Raw genomic sequence first — 5,100 nt, 5'->3', positions numbered from 1 at the left:
CACCCAGGGCTGCATCGGGGTAGGTCCATGTGGCTTCTCCTTGGGGATGTCTTGCAAGAAGTGAGCCTTGCCAGCAGAAGCAGAGAACTGGCTAAGGCACCTGCACCCTGGTAAGACCATCAGAAAGCAAGAGACCTGAGAACTAGACAGGTGAGGCTCACGGAGCCATTTACCGGTCCACCCTTCAATTAACCCCACATGCGTTTATCAGCCAGGTTGGCACAAGCATGAACTATCTTACTGCAGTTGGTGAGATCCATCACTCCTTTGGACTCACCTCACCCATCACCTTCGGCATTCTTGACTTGTTATGACTCAAGTTGGGGAAAGACCTACATTGACACCTGAGACGCCCTCTCTCAGGCTTGCCAGACCCTGTTCACTACCTGGTTTGTGTGTCAGTTAGATGGTAGCCTGTTGGGTGTGGTTAGTACAATATTTTTCTACGGGGGTCAATAGAAGGTGGTCCATGCCTCCTGCGCGCTCTCAGGAGAGTGAGGGGGAACAAAAAAGAGAGCACATGAGGTCCCCTCTGGCGCACGCACACACACACACACACACAACACACACAACACACACACACAGAGCCAGAATACGGCTTGCTGTTCCAGGCAGGCGCTTTGAGCAACCAGCAGCGATCTGAAACACGGTAATTAATTATCTGTAAGTGAATCTGAGCCCTGGCTCTCACGGGTTTATGAGCTGTGAACATTTTGTGTTTTGACAGTAATTTGTGAAAGCTGGTCTTGGCGCATCCGCATCCGAGGAAAGGCTTTATTTTCTCCGCGTTCTTTCAAATTGGGTAAATTATCTTCTTGTCCGAGGCTAAGTGGTCCAGTCTGAGGTCAGGCTACCCGCTCCATGTTAACACTCTGCAGCTAAGAGTCCAAAGACGTCCAATTATCCAATAGCTCATCTCAAAGTGCTCCGCTGTCTATTACAACGGTTTCCCTTCCATCTCATTCTTACTTTTTACTCTTTCTTTCACTGCTTGTCCACTTCCAGAGCCAATGAAGGCCGCGTTCTGTCAAAGTTCATTTGGTCCATCTCTCACAGCGTGGCCCCTTCTGGTAAGCGGTAGGGTCAACGCTTCTGAGGAGCACAGTTAAGCAATTAAATTCACACAAGCTCTCTCCACCGCATCGTATTCTTCCAGCAGGGACCCGGGGGTGATGGCTCTTCGATGCCCAGTGTGTATGTCTGGGTAGACTAAAGACACAAATCCATAGAAACTCATATGTGTATAAGAGAGAGTTTTACATACAGGGCAATTGTACATTAAGAAAGCATCTCAACCCAGTCCAATCCAGTAAGTCTGATAGGAGCCCATATGTTTGATGCCGATCTATAAAGTCCTCTTCAGACTCACGAAACACATGCAATGATGCCAAATGCAGGATGATCACAGGCCAGTGGATAGGAAGTCTTTGGACCCAGAGGCGTGTAAGCGTCTCAGCGCTGGCAGAGGTCTCCACATGGCTTCTCCAGCTCAGGGCACTAGCATAGTTCCATGTGTCTTGTCAGTAGAGTGTCTTCCAGGGAGTGAGCAGAGAGAGAGACTGTCTCCTGTCTCCAAGAAGGAAATCCAGGTGTTCCCAGAATCCTCAGGAGAAGGCCACGCCCACACAGAGGCCTCATTGCCTATGACCCGATGGACAGACCAGACTCCACCCCTTCGCTCTTAATCCTCTCAAGTCCCACATTGACACCAGATTATGTCAGCACACACCCAGTGTGGAAGGCTGCAGACAAGCCTTAGTTAAAATATATCAGCAGGATGGTTCCTGGCTATCAAAAGATATAGCGTCTGGAGTTTTGAAGGTAATCAAGCGGCCATCTAGCTCAGAAGCAACAGAGCCCACATGGAAGAAGCACACCAGCCTGTGCGATCACGAGGTGTCGAAGGGATCAGATATCAGGCATCAAAGAACAAAAAATCATATCATAGTGAATGAGGGGGAATGGAGACCCAAAGCCCATCTGTAGGCCACTGGACATCCCCTAACGGAAGGGTCGCTGGGAGATGAGACAGTTAGGGTGCAGTGCAGCAAGGATAAAATATACAACTTTCCTCTAGTTCCTAAATGCCCCCCCCCCAATATTATGATCCAAATTCTACCTTGCAAGTCTGGCTAGACCAGAGGAGGTACACTGGTACAGTTAGGAACTGGACACAGGGAATCCAGGGCGGATGAGTGGCGATACTGGGAGGGTGGAGGGAGAGTGGGTTGGAAAGAGGGAACCCATTACAAGGATCTACATATGACCTCCTCCCTGGGGGACGGACAACAGAAAAGTGGGTGAAGGGACAGGGCAAGATATGACAAAATAATAATTTATAAATTATCAAGGGCTCATGAGGGGGAAGCGGGGAGGGAGGGGGAAAATAAGGAGCTGATGCCACTTAAGTGGAGAGCAAATGTTTTGAGAATGATGAGGGCAATGAATGTACAAATGTGCTTTACACAATTGATGTATGGATGGATTGTGATACGAGTTATATGATTTAAATATATATATATATCAGCCGAAATATAAATATATGTATTGTTGTCTTTATTCGCCATCAAGCCGACTCACAGTGACCCGATCCAGGAAACACTGCCGGTCTGGCGTCAACCTCACAGTCATTGCTGTGTTTGCGTGGACTGTTGCAACCCCTGCCGCGCAAATCCATTGAAGGAATTCTTTCTCGCTGCCCCAACTTTACCAAGCATGGTCATCTTCTCCAGGGACTAGTTTCTCCCAACGACATGTCCAAAGTGCACCAGCACAACAATGGAACTCACTCGGTAACTAAAATCCATCTAGAGATACGTCCACGTTTGCATGTATAGGTATAGAAATGCGTGTGCCACAAGCTAACTCAAGCTCACCGCCATCGAGTGGACCCCAAATCATAGCGACCCTACAGGATGGGGTAGAACTGCCCCTGTGGGTTCTGAGACTGTAACTGTCCAACGGAGCAGACAGCCTGATCTTTTTAACGAGTGTACATGTATTTTCACACACACACACACACACACATTCACACACACACACACACACACACAGGGAACCCCAGGGCCTTTGCGGCTTATGTATTGGGCTGCTCCCTGCAGCGTCAGCAGTTCAAACCCACCAGCCGCCTTGAAGGAGAAAGAGGAGGCTCTCTGCTCACATCCAGAGTTACCTTCTGAGAAACCCACGGGGGACAGGGGGGAGGGGACAGTTCTACCCAGGCCTGTAGTCTCGCTGTGAGTCGGGATCAACCCAACGGCCGTGTGTGTGTGTGTGTGTGTGTGTGTGTGTGTGTGTGTGTGTGTGTAGTAAACTCATGCAAAATCGCAGTAAAGTTATAATCTTTCTGCTGCGATGGTCGTGTGAAGGAAAACGTCTCCGCGTGTTCGCTCAGGTGCCCTTGTCGCCCCGCGGTGCATGCTCACCTGCAACGGAAAGGTGGGCAGTTCAAACCCACCTGCAACCCTGCAGAAGAGCAGTAAGGACCCAGGGAGCATCCTCTCCTGGGAACTGACCAGGCCGCGACCCTGCAGTAGCACCGCTCGGCCGCTGGGGGGGCTGTGCGTCACGATCCGCTTATCAAAATGCAAATTTGCTCCTGCAGGCCCCGGAAATACCCCGCAATTAGCTGATGCCGGTGTGCATTCAAATGAAGATGCAATCAAAACGCCTCGAGTCAAGAGGTCCTATTTATAAGACGTCTTTGAGAGCACGCAGGATTTTCTCTCTCGCTGTTAGCATGCTGTGGATGTTGATTTTGATAGCTTTCAGTGACATTTTAAATGAAAAATATTTCCCTTCCCCTTTCCTCTTAATTGCAAAGCATGTATATATATGCATAGATAGATAGATATCTCCAGCATGTATGCCAAATACATGACATTTCCTTTCTACCCCAGGTCTCAGAACCGCCTTTAACGAATTTGAGAGCGAGTTAGAGCGAGATTTAATTGCATTCATGCTCTGTGGTGTTGGAAATGAACTTGTATGTCACTCAGGAACCCAAGTTCATTTCCGTTTTAATTGAGAATGCATTTCCCCCGCCTCTTATCTGTGCACCCGTAAGCCATCCAGACGCACACAATGATACGTGAGGTTAAAAGCTTATTAATGAACAGAAACGTGGGGGAAGGGAGACTCCAGACGGTGCACGATATGGAAATAATAATAATTTATCATTTATCAAAGGTTGAGGACGGTGAGGGGGGCGGCTGATACCAAGGGCTCAAGTAGAAAGCAAATGTTTTGAAAATGATGATGGCAGCATACGTACAAATGTATTTGATACAATTGCTGTGTGGATTGTTTTAAGACCTGTATGAGCCCCCAATAAAATGATTTATAATACGTTTTTAAAACCCTAAAAACTGAAGACTTTTTCAAAAGCGTATCCGTGGATGCATTTAAGTCGGAGAAAGGTGCCCTGGCATTGTGGTGGGTTATGCACTGGGCGGCTAACTGCAAGGTTGGCGGTTCAAACCTGCCAGCTGCTCCGAGGGATAAAAACGAGGCTGTCTGCGTCGGCAAAGATTCACAGCCTCAGAAACCACACCAAACAGTTCTTGTCTGTCCTGGAGCATTACGATGGGTTGCAACCCACTCACTTGCAGTGGGTTCAGTTTGGGGATTTTTGTTTGTTTAGGGGTGCGATTATCTGTAGAGATGCGAACATCTTAGCAACCTGTTTAGAAGTCCTGGTAGCATCGTGGTGAAGCGCCCTGCTGCTTTGGCATTTCAAACCTGCCAGCCCCTCTGTGGGAAAGAGATGAAGCTGTTTGCTCTCCCAACGTTTTACAGCCTCTGAAGCCCATTTTTGCTGCATATCTCTTGATTCACTGGGCAGTCTGTGATAGGTAGGTTTATTGTGCCAAGCTGGCCAATAGGAACGTGTGGGATTAATCAGGTCGCAATTTGATTGGAAGGCAAGGAGATCAATGGCTCTGTAAGACCCGCCCCTGTCTCTCTCGCTCTCCGTTGACCAGAACAGTGTGCTGCTGCTACAGAGAGTTCTCTGCCTCAACCTGTGTGCTGCACCACCGGCGGGACAAGCCAACCCATGGATCTTGTGGCTAGGGCTTGAAGCCCCTTCAGGACCTGCTT

The sequence above is a fragment of the Echinops telfairi genome, unplaced genomic scaffold, assembly GCF_000313985.2.
Source record: "Echinops telfairi isolate 266 unplaced genomic scaffold, ASM31398v2 ScPeMD7_53;HRSCAF=182, whole genome shotgun sequence".
Taxonomy (NCBI): domain Eukaryota; kingdom Metazoa; phylum Chordata; class Mammalia; order Afrosoricida; family Tenrecidae; genus Echinops; species Echinops telfairi.
Note: the sequence above shows the minus strand (reverse complement) of the source record.